This window comes from Pelobates fuscus, chromosome 7, assembly GCF_036172605.1.
Source record: "Pelobates fuscus isolate aPelFus1 chromosome 7, aPelFus1.pri, whole genome shotgun sequence".
Taxonomy (NCBI): Eukaryota; Metazoa; Chordata; class Amphibia; order Anura; family Pelobatidae; genus Pelobates; species Pelobates fuscus.
The window spans coordinates 15,085,257-15,099,231 of NC_086323.1; the positions used below are offsets into that span (position 1 = coordinate 15,085,257).

General features: G+C 42.7%; 22 non-coding genes across 22 annotated transcripts; all 22 read left to right on the forward strand.

The window, feature by feature from the left end:
* Positions 1 to 151: 151 nt before the first annotated feature.
* LOC134570522 (U5 spliceosomal RNA) lies at positions 152 to 265 on the forward strand. Its single transcript, XR_010085147.1, has one exon. It is a non-coding gene; the product is annotated as a U5 spliceosomal RNA (small nuclear RNA).
* A 455-nt stretch (positions 266 to 720) lies between these two features.
* Positions 721 to 834, forward strand: LOC134569550 (U5 spliceosomal RNA). Its single transcript, XR_010084224.1, has one exon. It is a non-coding gene; the product is annotated as a U5 spliceosomal RNA (small nuclear RNA).
* Positions 835 to 1,288: 454 nt separating this feature from the next.
* Positions 1,289 to 1,402, forward strand: LOC134570407 (U5 spliceosomal RNA). Its single transcript, XR_010085038.1, has one exon. It is a non-coding gene; the product is annotated as a U5 spliceosomal RNA (small nuclear RNA).
* Positions 1,403 to 1,856: 454 nt separating this feature from the next.
* Positions 1,857 to 1,970, forward strand: LOC134569603 (U5 spliceosomal RNA). Its single transcript, XR_010084277.1, has one exon. It is a non-coding gene; the product is annotated as a U5 spliceosomal RNA (small nuclear RNA).
* A 462-nt stretch (positions 1,971 to 2,432) lies between these two features.
* LOC134569680 (U5 spliceosomal RNA) lies at positions 2,433 to 2,546 on the forward strand. The gene has a single exon (XR_010084349.1). It is a non-coding gene; the product is annotated as a U5 spliceosomal RNA (small nuclear RNA).
* A 455-nt stretch (positions 2,547 to 3,001) lies between these two features.
* Positions 3,002 to 3,115, forward strand: LOC134570146 (U5 spliceosomal RNA). The gene has a single exon (XR_010084793.1). It is a non-coding gene; the product is annotated as a U5 spliceosomal RNA (small nuclear RNA).
* Positions 3,116 to 3,569: 454 nt separating this feature from the next.
* On the forward strand, positions 3,570 to 3,683 carry LOC134570178 (U5 spliceosomal RNA). The gene has a single exon (XR_010084823.1). It is a non-coding gene; the product is annotated as a U5 spliceosomal RNA (small nuclear RNA).
* A 454-nt stretch (positions 3,684 to 4,137) lies between these two features.
* Positions 4,138 to 4,251, forward strand: LOC134570179 (U5 spliceosomal RNA). The gene has a single exon (XR_010084824.1). It is a non-coding gene; the product is annotated as a U5 spliceosomal RNA (small nuclear RNA).
* Positions 4,252 to 4,706: 455 nt separating this feature from the next.
* Positions 4,707 to 4,820, forward strand: LOC134569431 (U5 spliceosomal RNA). Its single transcript, XR_010084109.1, has one exon. It is a non-coding gene; the product is annotated as a U5 spliceosomal RNA (small nuclear RNA).
* Positions 4,821 to 5,275: 455 nt separating this feature from the next.
* On the forward strand, positions 5,276 to 5,389 carry LOC134570512 (U5 spliceosomal RNA). The gene has a single exon (XR_010085137.1). It is a non-coding gene; the product is annotated as a U5 spliceosomal RNA (small nuclear RNA).
* Positions 5,390 to 5,843: 454 nt separating this feature from the next.
* LOC134570180 (U5 spliceosomal RNA) lies at positions 5,844 to 5,957 on the forward strand. The gene has a single exon (XR_010084825.1). It is a non-coding gene; the product is annotated as a U5 spliceosomal RNA (small nuclear RNA).
* A 453-nt stretch (positions 5,958 to 6,410) lies between these two features.
* Positions 6,411 to 6,524, forward strand: LOC134569891 (U5 spliceosomal RNA). The gene has a single exon (XR_010084554.1). It is a non-coding gene; the product is annotated as a U5 spliceosomal RNA (small nuclear RNA).
* Positions 6,525 to 6,979: 455 nt separating this feature from the next.
* On the forward strand, positions 6,980 to 7,094 carry LOC134570159 (U5 spliceosomal RNA). The gene has a single exon (XR_010084805.1). It is a non-coding gene; the product is annotated as a U5 spliceosomal RNA (small nuclear RNA).
* A 454-nt stretch (positions 7,095 to 7,548) lies between these two features.
* On the forward strand, positions 7,549 to 7,662 carry LOC134569432 (U5 spliceosomal RNA). Its single transcript, XR_010084110.1, has one exon. It is a non-coding gene; the product is annotated as a U5 spliceosomal RNA (small nuclear RNA).
* Positions 7,663 to 8,117: 455 nt separating this feature from the next.
* Positions 8,118 to 8,231, forward strand: LOC134570514 (U5 spliceosomal RNA). Its single transcript, XR_010085139.1, has one exon. It is a non-coding gene; the product is annotated as a U5 spliceosomal RNA (small nuclear RNA).
* Positions 8,232 to 8,685: 454 nt separating this feature from the next.
* Positions 8,686 to 8,799, forward strand: LOC134570181 (U5 spliceosomal RNA). Its single transcript, XR_010084826.1, has one exon. It is a non-coding gene; the product is annotated as a U5 spliceosomal RNA (small nuclear RNA).
* A 453-nt stretch (positions 8,800 to 9,252) lies between these two features.
* Positions 9,253 to 9,366, forward strand: LOC134570251 (U5 spliceosomal RNA). Its single transcript, XR_010084891.1, has one exon. It is a non-coding gene; the product is annotated as a U5 spliceosomal RNA (small nuclear RNA).
* A 455-nt stretch (positions 9,367 to 9,821) lies between these two features.
* LOC134570410 (U5 spliceosomal RNA) lies at positions 9,822 to 9,935 on the forward strand. Its single transcript, XR_010085040.1, has one exon. It is a non-coding gene; the product is annotated as a U5 spliceosomal RNA (small nuclear RNA).
* Positions 9,936 to 10,388: 453 nt separating this feature from the next.
* Positions 10,389 to 10,502, forward strand: LOC134569539 (U5 spliceosomal RNA). The gene has a single exon (XR_010084214.1). It is a non-coding gene; the product is annotated as a U5 spliceosomal RNA (small nuclear RNA).
* A 454-nt stretch (positions 10,503 to 10,956) lies between these two features.
* On the forward strand, positions 10,957 to 11,070 carry LOC134569840 (U5 spliceosomal RNA). The gene has a single exon (XR_010084506.1). It is a non-coding gene; the product is annotated as a U5 spliceosomal RNA (small nuclear RNA).
* Positions 11,071 to 11,524: 454 nt separating this feature from the next.
* Positions 11,525 to 11,643, forward strand: LOC134569977 (U5 spliceosomal RNA). Its single transcript, XR_010084635.1, has one exon. It is a non-coding gene; the product is annotated as a U5 spliceosomal RNA (small nuclear RNA).
* Positions 11,644 to 12,093: 450 nt separating this feature from the next.
* LOC134569864 (U5 spliceosomal RNA) lies at positions 12,094 to 12,211 on the forward strand. Its single transcript, XR_010084529.1, has one exon. It is a non-coding gene; the product is annotated as a U5 spliceosomal RNA (small nuclear RNA).
* The last annotated feature ends 1,764 nt before the right edge of the window (positions 12,212 to 13,975 follow it).

Below are 13,975 nucleotides of genomic sequence, written 5' to 3' on the forward strand. Positions count from 1 at the left end.
AAAACCCAGATATTTTTTCTTTTTATACATATTTAGTGGGGTCATTAATATTTATGGCAGATTCTCCAAGTTACAGCTTAATGTAGGGTTGCTCACCATACGTGTAAAAGGCAGGTTCCGCACCTTGCCTGCTGTCAGATGGATGGATTTTATACTCTGGTTTCTCTTCAGATCGAATAAATCTTTCGCCTTTTACTAAAGATTTCCGTGGAGAGGAACGACCATGAGTTTCACTCAATTTTTTCAGGCCCTGTTTACACTGGCTGTGCTAAACTTGTACAAAAGTAGAAGAAACTTCTTAAACAGAGATCCAAGAGGTTCTAAGCACCAAGCTGTTGCGAAAAAAAGAAAAAGTTTTGGTTCCCTATTTATGATGTCAGCATCTTAGACTGCGGGCAAAGCATGCCTCAGGCTCTGGCATTCTTGACAGCTGCAGGGCTCTGCCGAGAGACCAAGCATGCATTTAGGGGCGTGTCAGCAGTGGGCATGCCTCATTTGAATACCCATGTTGCACTGCAAGCAGCTGTGCTCCTCTTCCCTTTGCTGTTAATATGATACAAGCTTAAAAAAAACACCAGATATTTTGTCTTTTTTTACATATTTAGTGGGGTCATTAATATTTATGGCAGATTCTCCAAGTTACAGCTTAATGTAGGGTTGCTCACCATACGTGTAAAAGGCAGGTTGCGCACCTTGCCTGCTGTCAGATGGATGGATTTTATACTCTGGTTTCTCTTCAGATTGAATAAATCTTTCGCCTTTTACTAAAGATTTCCGTGGAGAGGAACGACCACGAGTTTCACTCAATTTTTTCAGGCCCAGTTTACACTGGCTGTGCTAAACTTGTACAAAAGTAGAAGAAACGTCTTAAACAGAGATCCAAGAGGTTCTAAGCACCAAGCTGTTGCGAAAAAAAGAAAAAGTTTTGGTTCCCTATTTATGATGTCAGCATCTTTGACTGCGGGCAAAGCATGCCTCAGGCTCTGGCATTCTTGACAGCTGCGGGGCTCTGCCGAGAGACCAAGCATGCATTTAGGGGCGTGTCAGCAGTGGGCATGCCTCATTTGAATACCCATGTTGCACTGCAAGCAGCTGTGCTCCTCTTCCCTTTGCTGTTAATATGATACAAGCGTAAAAAAACACCAGATATTTTGTCTTTTTTTACATATTTAGTGGGGTCATTAATATTTATGGCAGATTCTCCAAGTTACAGTTTAATGTAGGGTTGCTCACCATACGTGTAAAAGGCAGGTTCCGCACCTTGCCTGCTGTCAGATGGATGGACTTTATACTCTGGTTTCTCTTCAGATCGAATAAATCTTTCGCCTTTTACTAAAGATTTCCGTGGAGAGGAACGAACACGAGTTTCACTCAATTTTTTCAGGCCCAGTTTACACTGGCTGTGCTAAACTTGTACAAAAGTAGAAGAAAATTCTTAAACAGAGATCCAAGAGGTTCTAAGCACCAAGCTGTTGCGAAAAAAAGAAAAAGTTTTGGTTCCCTATTTATGATGTCAGCATCTTTGACTGCGGGCAAAGCATGCCTCAGGCTCTGGCATTCTTGACAGCTGCAGGGCTCTGCCGAGAGACCAAGCATGCATTTACGGGCGTGTCAGCAGTGGGCATGCCTCATTTGAATACCCATGTTGCACTGCAAGCAGCTGTGCTCCTCTTCCCTTTGCTGTTAATATGATACAAGCTTAAAAAAAAAACAGATATTTTTTCTTTTTTTACATATTTAGTGGGGTCATTAATATTTATGGCAGATTCTCCAAGTTACAGCTTAATGTAGGGTTGCTCACCATACGTGTAAAAGGCAGGTTCCGCACCTTGCCTGCTGTCAGATGGATGGATTTTATACTCTGGTTTCTCTTCAGATCGACTAAATCTTTCGCCTTTTACTAAAGATTTCCGTGGAGAGGAACGACCATGAGTTTCACTCAATTTTTTCAGGCCCAGTTTACACTGGCTGTGCTAAACTTGTACAAAAGTAGAAGAAAATTCTTAAACAGAGATCCAAGAGGTTCTAAGCACCAAGCTGTTGCGAAAAAAAGAAAAAGTTTTGGCTCCCTATTTATGATGTCAGCATCTTTGACTGCGGGCAAAGCATGCCTCAGGCTCTGGCATTCTTGACAGCTGCAGGGCTCTGCCGAGAGACCAAGCATGCATTTAGGGGTGTGTCAGCAGTGGGCATGCCTCATTTGAATACCCATGTTGCACTGCAAGCAGCTGTGCTCCTCTTCCCTTTGCTGTTAATATGATACAAGCGTAAAAAAAAAAAAAAAAAAAGATATTTTTTTCTTTTTTTACATATTTAGTGGGGTCATTAATATTTATGGCAGATTCTCCAAGTTAAAGCTTAATGTAGGGTTGCTCACCATACGTGTGAAAGGCAGGTTCCACACCTTGCCTGCTGTCAGATGGATGGACTTTATATTCTGGTTTCTCTTCAGATCGAATAAATCTTTCGCCTTTTACTAAAGATTTCCGTGGAGAGGAACAACCATGTGTTTCACTCAATTTTTTCAGGCCCAGTTTACACTGGCTGTGCTAAACTTGTACAAAAGTAGAAGAAACTTCTTAAACAGAGATCCAAGAGGTTCTAAGCACCAAGCTGTTGCGAAAAAAAGAAAAAGTTTTGGATCCCTATTTATGATGTCAGCATCTTTGACTACGGGCAAAGCATGCCTCAGGCTCTGGCATTCTTGACAGCTGCAGGGCTCTGCCGAGAGACCAAGCATGCATTTAGGGGCGTGTCAGCAGTGGGCATGCCTCATTTGAATACCCATGTTGCACTGCAAGCAGCTGTGCTCCTCTTCCCTTTGCTGTTAATATGATACAAGCTTAAAAAAAAACCCAGATATTTTTTCTTTTTTTACATATTTAGTGGGGTCATTAATATTTATGGCAGATTCTCCAAGTTACAGCTTAATGTAGGGTTGCTCACCATACGTGTAAAAGGCAGGTTCCGCACCTTGCCTGCTGTCAGATGGATGGATTTTATACTCTGGTTTCTCTTCAGATCGAATAAATCTTTTGCCTTTTACTAAAGATTTCCGTGGAGAGGAACGACCATGAGTTTCACTCAATTTTTTCAGGCCCAGTTTACACTGGCTGTGCTAAACTTGTACAAAAGTAGAAGAAACTTCTTAAACAGAGATCCAAGAGGTTCTAAACACCAAGCTGTTTCGAAAAAAAGAAAAAGTTTTGGATCCCTATTTATGATGTCAGCATCTTTGACTGCGGGCAAAGCATGCCTCAGGCTCTGGCATTCTTGACAGCTGCAGGGCTCTGCCGAGAGACCAAGCATGCATTTAGGGGCGTGTCAGCAGTGGGCATGCCTCATTTGAATACCCATGTTGCACTGCAAGCAGCTGTGCTCCTCTTCCCTTTGCTGTTAATATGATACAAGCTTAAAAAAACACCAGATATTTTGTCTTTTTTTACATATTTAGTGGGGTCGTTAATATTTATGGCAGATTCTCCAAGTTACAGCTTAATGTAGGGTTGCTCACCATACGTGTAAAAGGCAGGTTCCGCACCTTGCCTGCTGTCAGATGGATGGACTTTATACTCTGGTTTCTCTTCAGATCGAATAAATCTTTCGCCTTTTACTAAAGATTTCCGTGGAGAGGAACGACCACGAGTTTCAATCAATTTTTTCAGGCCCAGTTTACACTGGCTGTGCTAAACTTGTACAAAATTAGAAGAAACTTCTTAAACAGAGATCCAAGAGGTTCTAAGCACCAAGCTGTTGCGAAAAAAAGAAAAAGTTTTGGATCCCTATTGATGATGTCAGCATCTTTGACTGCGGGCAAAGCATGCCTCAGGCTCTGGCATTCTTGACAGCTGCAGGGCTCTGCCGAGAGACCAAGCATGCATTTAGGGGCGTGTCAGCAGTGGGCATGCCTCATTTGAATACCCATGTTGCACTGCAAGCAGCTGTGCTCCTCTTCCCTTTGCTGTTAATATGATACAAGCTTAAAAAAACACCAGATATTTTGTCTTTTTTTACATATTTAGTGGGGTCGTTAATATTTATGGCAGATTCTCCAAGTTACAGCTTAATGTAGGGTTGCTCACCATACGTGTAAAAGGCAGGTTCCGCACCTTGCCTGCTGTCAGATGGATGGACTTTATACTCTGGTTTCTCTTCAGATCGAATAAATCTTTCGCCTTTTACTAAAGATTTCCGTGGAGAGGAACGACCACGAGTTTCAATCAATTTTTTCAGGCCCAGTTTACACTGGCTGTGCTAAACTTGTACAAAATTAGAAGAAACTTCTTAAACAGAGATCCAAGAGGTTCTAAGCACCAAGCTGTTGCGAAAAAAAGAAAAAGTTTTGGTTCCCTATTTATGATGTCAGCATCTTTGACTGCGGGCAAAGCATGCCTCAGGCTCTGGCATTCTTGACAGCTGCGGGGCTCTGCCGAGAGACCAAGCATGCATTTAGGGGCGTGTCAGCAGTGGGCATGCCTCATTTGAATACCCATGTTGCACTGCAAGCAGCTGTGCTCCTCTTCCCTTTGCTGTTAATATGATACAAGCTTAAAAAAAAAAACAGATATTTTTTCTTTTTTTACATATTTAGTGGGGTCATTAATATTTATGGCAGATTCTCCAAGTTACAGCTTAATGTAGGGTTGCTCACCATACGTGTAAAAGGCAGGTTCCGCACCTTGCCTGCTGTCAGATGGATGGATTTTATACTCTGGTTTCTCTTCAGATCGAATAAATCTTTCGCCTTTTACTAAAGATTTCCGTGGAGAGGAACAACCATGTGTTTCACTCAATTTTTTCAGGCCCAGTTTACACTGGCTGTGCTAAACTTGTACAAAAGTAGAAGAAACTTCTTAAACAGAGATCCAAGAGGTTCTAAGCACCAAGCTGTTGCGAAAAAAAGAAAAAGTTTTGGATCCCTATTTATGATGTCAGCATCTTTGACTACGGGCAAAGCATGCCTCAGGCTCTGGCATTCTTGACAGCTGCAGGGCTCTGCCGAGAGACCAAGCATGCATTTAGGGGCGTGTCAGCAGTGGGCATGCCTCATTTGAATACCCATGTTGCACTGCAAGCAGCTGTGCTCCTCTTCCCTTTGCTGTTAATATGATACAAGCTTAAAAAAAAACCCAGATATTTTTTCTTTTTTTACATATTTAGTGGGGTCATTAATATTTATGGCAGATTCTCCAAGTTACAGCTTAATGTAGGGTTGCTCACCATACGTGTAAAAGGCAGGTTCCGCACCTTGCCTGCTGTCAGATGGATGGATTTTATACTCTGGTTTCTCTTCAGATCGAAAAAATCTTTTGCCTTTTACTAAAGATTTCCGTGGAGAGGAACGACCATGAGTTTCACTCAATTTTTTCAGGCCCAGTTTACACTGGCTGTGCTAAACTTGTACAAAAGTAGAAGAAACTTCTTAAACAGAGATCCAAGAGGTTCTAAACACCAAGCTGTTTCGAAAAAAAGAAAAAGTTTTGGATCCCTATTTATGATGTCAGCATCTTTGACTGCGGGCAAAGCATGCCTCAGGCTCTGGCATTCTTGACAGCTGCAGGGCTCTGCCGAGAGACCAAGCATGCATTTAGGGGCGTGTCAGCAGTGGGCATGCCTCATTTGAATACCCATGTTGCACTGCAAGCAGCTGTGCTCCTCTTCCCTTTGCTGTTAATATGATACAAGCTTAAAAAAACACCAGATATTTTGTCTTTTTTTACATATTTAGTGGGGTCGTTAATATTTATGGCAGATTCTCCAAGTTACAGCTTAATGTAGGGTTGCTCACCATACGTGTAAAAGGCAGGTTCCGCACCTTGCCTGCTGTCAGATGGATGGACTTTATACTCTGGTTTCTCTTCAGATCGAATAAATCTTTCGCCTTTTACTAAAGATTTCCGTGGAGAGGAACGACCACGAGTTTCAATCAATTTTTTCAGGCCCAGTTTACACTGGCTGTGCTAAACTTGTACAAAATTAGAAGAAACTTCTTAAACAGAGATCCAAGAGGTTCTAAGCACCAAGCTGTTGCGAAAAAAAGAAAAAGTTTTGGATCCCTATTTATGATGTCAGCATCTTTGACTGCGGGCAAAGCATGCCTCAGGCTCTGGCATTCTTGACAGCTGCAGGGCTCTGCCGAGAGACCAAGCATGCATTTAGGGGCGTGTCAGCAGTGGGCATGCCTCATTTGAATACCCATGTTGCACTGCAAGCAGCTGTGCTCCTCTTCCCTTTGCTGTTAATATGATACAAGCTTAAAAAAAAACAGAGATTTTTTCTTTTTTTACATATTTAGTGGGGTCATTAATATTTATGGCAGATTCTCCAAGTTACAGCTTAATGTAGGGTTGCTCACCATACGTGTAAAAGGCAGGTTCCGCACCTTGCCTGCTGTCAGATGGATGGATTTTATACTCTGGTTTCTCTTCAGATCGAATAAATCTTTCGCCTTTTACTAATGATTTCCGTGGAGAGGAACGACCACGAGTTTCACTCAATTTTTTCAGGCCCAGTTTACACTGGCTGTGCTAAACTTGTACAAAAGTAGAAGAAACGTCTTAAACAGAGATCCAAGAGGTTCTAAGCACCAAGCTGTTGCGAAAAAAAGAAAAAGTTTTGGTTCCCTATTTATGATGTCAGCATCTTTGACTGCGGGCAAAGCATGCCTCAGGCTCTGGCATTCTTGACAGCTGCGGGGCTCTGCCGAGAGACCAAGCATGCATTTAGGGGCGTGTCAGCAGTGGGCATGCCTCATTTGAATACCCATGTTGCACTGCAAGCAGCTGTGCTCCTCTTCCCTTTGCTGTTAACATGATACAAGCTAAAAAAAAAAAAAGATATTTTTTTCTTTTTTTACATATTTAGTGGGGTCATTAATATTTATGGCAGATTCTCCAAGTTAAAGCTTAATGTAGGGTTGCTCACCATACGTGTGAAAGGCAGGTTCCACACCTTGCCTGCTGTCAGATGGATGGACTTTATACTCTGGTTTCTCTTCAGATCGAATAAATCTTTCGCCTTTTACTAAAGATTTCCGTGGAGAGGAACGAACACGAGTTTCACTCAATTTTTTCAGGCCCAGTTTACACTGGCTTTGCTAAACTTGTACAAAAGTAGAAGAAACTTCTTAAACAGAGATCCAAGAGGTTCTAAGCACCAAGCTGTTGCGAAAAAAAGAAAAAGTTTTGGTTCCCTATTTATGATGTCAGCATCTTTGACTGCGGGCAAAGCATGCCTCAGGCTCTGGCATTCTTGACAGCTGCGGGGCTCTGCCGAGAGACCAAGCATGCATTTAGGGGCGTGTCAGCAGTGGGCATGCCTCATTTGAATACCCATGTTGCACTGCAAGCAGCTGTGCTCCTCTTCCCTTTGCTGTTAATATGATACAAGCTTAAAAAAAAAAACAGATATTTTTTCTTTTTTTACATATTTAGTGGGGTCATTAATATTTATGGCAGATTCTCCAAGTTAAAGCTTAATGTAGGGTTGCTCACCATACGTGTAAAAGGCAGGTTCCGCACCTTGCCTGCTGTCAGATGGATGGATTTTATACTCTGGTTTCTCTTCAGATCGAATAAATCTTTCGCCTTTTACTAAAGATTTCCGTGGAGAGGAACAACCATGTGTTTCACTCAATTTTTTCAGGCCCAGTTTACACTGGCTGTGCTAAACTTGTACAAAAGTAGAAGAAACTTCTTAAACAGAGATCCAAGAGGTTCTAAGCACCAAGCTGTTGCGAAAAAAAGAAAAAGTTTTGGATCCCTATTTATGATGTCAGCATCTTTGACTACGGGCAAAGCATGCCTCAGGCTCTGGCATTCTTGACAGCTGCAGGGCTCTGCCGAGAGACCAAGCATGCATTTAGGGGCGTGTCAGCAGTGGGCATGCCTCATTTGAATACCCATGTTGCACTGCAAGCAGCTGTGCTCCTCTTCCCTTTGCTGTTAATATGATACAAGCTTAAAAAAAAAACCAGATATTTTTTCTTTTTTTACATATTTAGTGGGGTCATTAATATTTATGGCAGATTCTCCAAGTTACAGCTTAATGTAGGGTTGCTCACCATACGTGTAAAAGGCAGGTTCCGCACCTTGCCTGCTGTCAGATGGATGGATTTTATACTCTGGTTTCTCTTCAGATCGAAAAAATCTTTTGCCTTTTACTAAAGATTTCCGTGGAGAGGAACGACCATGAGTTTCACTCAATTTTTTCAGGCCCAGTTTACACTGGCTGTGCTAAACTTGTACAAAAGTAGAAGAAACTTCTTAAACAGAGATCCAAGAGGTTCTAAACACCAAGCTGTTTCGAAAAAAAGAAAAAGTTTTGGATCCCTATTTATGATGTCAGCATCTTTGACTGCGGGCAAAGCATGCCTCAGGCTCTGGCATTCTTGACAGCTGCAGGGCTCTGCCGAGAGACCAAGCATGCATTTAGGGGCGTGTCAGCAGTGGGCATGCCTCATTTGAATACCCATGTTGCACTGCAAGCAGCTGTGCTCCTCTTCCCTTTGCTGTTAATATGATACAAGCTTAAAAAAACACCAGATATTTTGTCTTTTTTTACATATTTAGTGGGGTCGTTAATATTTATGGCAGATTCTCCAAGTTACAGCTTAATGTAGGGTTGCTCACCATACGTGTAAAAGGCAGGTTCCGCACCTTGCCTGCTGTCAGATGGATGGACTTTATACTCTGGTTTCTCTTCAGATCGAATAAATCTTTCGCCTTTTACTAAAGATTTCCGTGGAGAGGAACGACCACGAGTTTCAATCAATTTTTTCAGGCCCAGTTTACACTGGCTGTGCTAAACTTGTACAAAATTAGAAGAAACTTCTTAAACAGAGATCCAAGAGGTTCTAAGCACCAAGCTGTTGCGAAAAAAAGAAAAAGTTTTGGATCCCTATTTATGATGTCAGCATCTTTGACTGCGGGCAAAGCATGCCTCAGGCTCTGGCATTCTTGACAGCTGCAGGGCTCTGCCGAGAGACCAAGCATGCATTTAGGGGCGTGTCAGCAGTGGGCATGCCTCATTTGAATACCCATGTTGCACTGCAAGCAGCTGTGCTCCTCTTCCCTTTGCTGTTAATATGATACAAGCTTAAAAAAAAACAGAGATTTTTTCTTTTTTTACATATTTAGTGGGGTCATTAATATTTATGGCAGATTCTCCAAGTTACAGCTTAATGTAGGGTTGCTCACCATACGTGTAAAAGGCAGGTTCCGCACCTTGCCTGCTGTCAGATGGATGGATTTTATACTCTGGTTTCTCTTCAGATCGAATAAATCTTTCGCCTTTTACTAAAGATTTCCGTGGAGAGGAACGACCACGAGTTTCACTCAATTTTTTCAGGCCCAGTTTACACTGGCTGTGCTAAACTTGTACAAAAGTAGAAGAAACGTCTTAAACAGAGATCCAAGAGGTTCTAAGCACCAAGCTGTTGCGAAAAAAAGAAAAAGTTTTGGTTCCCTATTTATGATGTCAGCATCTTTGACTGCGGGCAAAGCATGCCTCAGGCTCTGGCATTCTTGACAGCTGCGGGGCTCTGCCGAGAGACCAAGCATGCATTTAGGGGCGTGTCAGCAGTGGGCATGCCTCATTTGAATACCCATGTTGCACTGCAAGCAGCTGTGCTCCTCTTCCCTTTGCTGTTAACATGATACAAGCTAAAAAAAAAAAAAGATATTTTTTTCTTTTTTTACATATTTAGTGGGGTCATTAATATTTATGGCAGATTCTCCAAGTTAAAGCTTAATGTAGGGTTGCTCACCATACGTGTGAAAGGCAGGTTCCACACCTTGCCTGCTGTCAGATGGATGGACTTTATACTCTGGTTTCTCTTCAGATCGAATAAATCTTTCGCCTTTTACTAAAGATTTCCGTGGAGAGGAACGAACACGAGTTTCACTCAATTTTTTCAGGCCCAGTTTACACTGGCTGTGCTAAACTTGTACAAAAGTAGAAGAAACTTCTTAAACAGAGATCCAAGAGGTTCTAAGCACCAAGCTGTTGCGAAAAAAAGAAAAAGTTTTGGTTCCCTATTTATGATGTCAGCATCTTTGACTGCGGGCAAAGCATGCCTCAGGCTCTGGCATTCTTGACAGCTGCAGGGCTCTGCCGAGAGACCAAGCATGCATTTAGGGGCGTGTCAGCAGTGGGCATGCCTCATTTGAATACCCATGTTGCACTGCAAGCAGCTGTGCTCCTCTTCCCTTTGCTGTTAATATGATACAAGCTTAAAAAACACCAGATATTTTGTCTTTTTTTACATATTTAGTGGGGTCATTAATATTTATGGCAGATTCTCCAAGTTACAGCTTAATGTAGGGTTGCTCACCATACGTGTAAAAGGCAGGTTCCGCACCTTGCCTGCTGTCAGATGGATGGACTTTATACTCTGGTTTCTCTTCAGATCGAATAAATCTTTCGCCTTTTACTAAAGATTTCCGTGGAGAGGAACGACCACGAGTTTCACTCAAATTTTTCAGGCCCAGTTTACACTGGCTGTGCTAAACTTGTACAAAAGTAGAAGTAACTTCTTAAACAGAGATCCCAGAGGTTCTAAGCACCAAGCTGTTGCGAAAAAAAGAAAAAGTTTTGGCTCCCTATTTATGATGTCAGCATCTTTGACTGCGGGCAAAGCATGCCTCAGGCTCTGGCATTCTTGACAGCTGCAGAACTCTGCTGAGAGACCAAGCATGCATTTAGGGGCGTGTCAGCAGTGGGCATGCCTCATTTGAATACCCATGTTGCACTGCAAGCAGCTGTGCTCCTCTTCCCTTTGCTGTTAATATGATACAAGCTTAAAAAAACACCATATATTTTGTCTTTTTTTACATATTTAGTGGGGTCATTAATATTTATGGCAGATTCTCCAAGTTACAGTTTAATGTAGGGTTGCTCACCATACGTGTAAAAGGCAGGTTCCGCACCTTGCCTGCTGTCAGATGGATGGACTTTATACTCTGGTTTCTCTTCAGATCGAATAAATCTTTCGCCTTTTACTAAAGATTTCTGTGGAGAGGAACGACCATGAGTTTCACTCAGTTTTTTCAGGCCCAGTTTACACTGGCTGTGCTAAACTTGTACAAAAGTAGAAGAAACATCTTAAACAGAGATCCAAGAGGTTCTAAGCACCAAGCTGTTGCGAAAAAAAGAAAAAGTTTTGGTTCCCTATTTATGATGTCAGCATCTTTGACTGCGGGCAAAGCATGCCTCAGGCTCTGGCATTCTTGACAGCTGCAGGGCTCTGCAGAGAGACCAAGCATGCATTTAGGGGCGTGTCAGCAGTGGGCATGCCTCATTTGAATACCCATGTTGCACTGCAAGCAGCTGTGCTCCTCTTCCCTTTGCTGTTAATATGATACAAGCTTAAAAAAACACCAGATATTTTGTCTTTTTTTACATATTTAGTGGGGTCATTAATATTTATGGCAGATTCTCCAAGTTACAGCTTAATGTAGGGTTGCTCACCATACGTGTAAAAGGCAGGTTCCGCACCTTGCCTGCTGTCAGATGGATGGATTTTATACTCTGGTTTCTCTTCAGATTGAATAAATCTTTCGCCTTTTACTATAGATTTTCGTTGGAGATGAACGACCATGAGTTTCACTCAATTTTTTCAGGCTCAGTTTACACTGGCTGTGCTAAACTTGTACAAAAGTAGAAGAAACTTCTTAAACAGAGATCCAAGAGGTTCTAAGCACCAAGCTGTTGCGAAAAAAAGAAAAAGTTTTGGTTCCCTATTTATGATGTCAGCATCTTTGACTGCGGGCAAATCATGCCTCAGGCTCTGGCATTCTTGACAGCTGCAGGGCTCTGCCGAGAGACCAAGCATGCATTTAGGGGCGTGTCAGCAGTGGGCATGCCTCATTTGAATACCCATGTTGCACTGCAAGCAGCTGTGCTCCTCTTCCCTTTGCTGTTAATATGATACAAGCTTAAAAAAACACCATATATTTTGTCTTTTTTTACATATTTAGTGGGGTCATTAATATTTATGGCAGATTCTCCAAGTTACAGCTTAATGTAGGGTTGCTCACCATACGTGTAAAAGGCAGGTTCCGCACCTTGCCTGCTGTCAGATGGATGGATTCTATACTCTGGTTTCTCTTCAGATTGAATAAATCTTTCACCTTTTACTAAAGATTTCCGTGGAGAGGAACGACCATGAGTTTCACTCAATTTTTTCAGGCTCAGTTTACACTGGCTGTGCTAAACTTGTACAAAAGTAGAAGAAACTTCTTAAACAGAGATCCAAGAGGTTCTAAGCACCAAGCTGTTGCGAAAAAAAGAAAAGGTTTTGGTTCCCTATTTATGACAAATGCACCGTCGTTATTCGGCAGGTGCTACTTTTAGTTTTACCTTAAATAAAACACTGACACCAAATTTATCTGTTGGATTATAACGTCCACAGCTTTATTAATTATTAAATATATAAATAAATAAATTAACAATTTAGGGTCATTGTCCAGCTAACATTATATTACTATCCCCCCCGCACAATACCCCTGACAATGACCCTATCTTTTGAACAATAATTAACATTCACTTAACATATAACTAGTAACACACGGCCTACCAGAGAGGCCCCAAAACCATACTGTTAACTGTAGGGGTGTACCCAGACACCCCTACCCCCTAGGTTCGAAGCCACCGAAGAGCTTGAACCTACCAACACTCTAATCCATCTGGCCTACTCCAGCCTAGGCCTTGGCCTGTCCATTCCCAATTCCAGCTAACTCCTGGCTTTAACACGCCCTGTTCCCGCCGCTGTGACCAAACGGGATCAAACCTCAACTATAGGGAGGGAGGGAGGGACAAGTGACAGGTCAGTGCAATTCAGATTAACTGGCTCCTCACTTAAGATGGCCGCCTATTTACACTATCTGACTCCTCCCCTACTTAGCCCCACCCTAAACCATCCCATAATTTTCCACCTGCCCACTTCCTGGCCTTGTCAAGGCCCACTCCCCTGTTTCACTGTTCCATGGGCTTCATGACATATGCACCGTCGTTATTCGGCAGGTGCTACTTTTAGTTTTACCTTAAATAAAACACTGACACCAAATTTATCTGTTGGATTATAACGTCCACAGCTTTATTAATTATTAAATATATAAATAAATAAATTAACAATTTAGGGTCATTGTCCAGCTAACATTATATTACTATCCCCCCGCACAATACCCCTGACAATGACCCTATCTTTTGAACAATAATTAACATTCACTTAACATATAACTAGTAACACACGGCCTACCAGAGAGGCCCCAAAACCATACTGTTAACTGTAGGGGTGTACCCAGACACCCCTACCCCCTAGGTTCGAAGCCACCGAAGAGCTTGAACCTACCAACACTCTAATCCATCTGGCCTACTCCAGCCTAGGCCTTGGCCTGTCCATTCCCAATTCCAGCTAACTCCTGGCTTTAACACGCCCTGTTCCGCCATAGCACATGACTTGATCCCTTAATGACATGTGCGCCCCCCACCACCCTGAAACAGGGCCAAGCTAATCCCTTCCTGAAAGCCTAGGTTGAGCAAGTCACAACCCACGTCCGACAAGTGTACCCCGTCTCTCCTAAAATAACCCGGCAACATGTCTTCCAGTTCCCTATGCCGAACTACAATGCCCCCCACTCGCCGCACAAAGCTCGCCATTGCCCTGTTAACCTTGCCCCTGCATCGAGCCACTGCAGCTGGATCCCTGGCGTGCCGCCACGTGAAACGGGGGACCATTTCCGACCACACCACCACCACGCCAGGGACCAGGTCCAACAGCCGATCAACGTCTCTCTTCATCCGTCTAACCAACTCCCTTTGCGGAATCAGACCCAAATCATTCCCACCCCCGTGTATTAAAACTATGTCTGGTGAGGACCCTCCGGTCAACCTGCTAAACAACGTGCTACTAAGGCTTTGCCAGCTAAACCCCCTAAAGCCGAACCATGAAATTGACACTTCTCCTGGAAGAAAA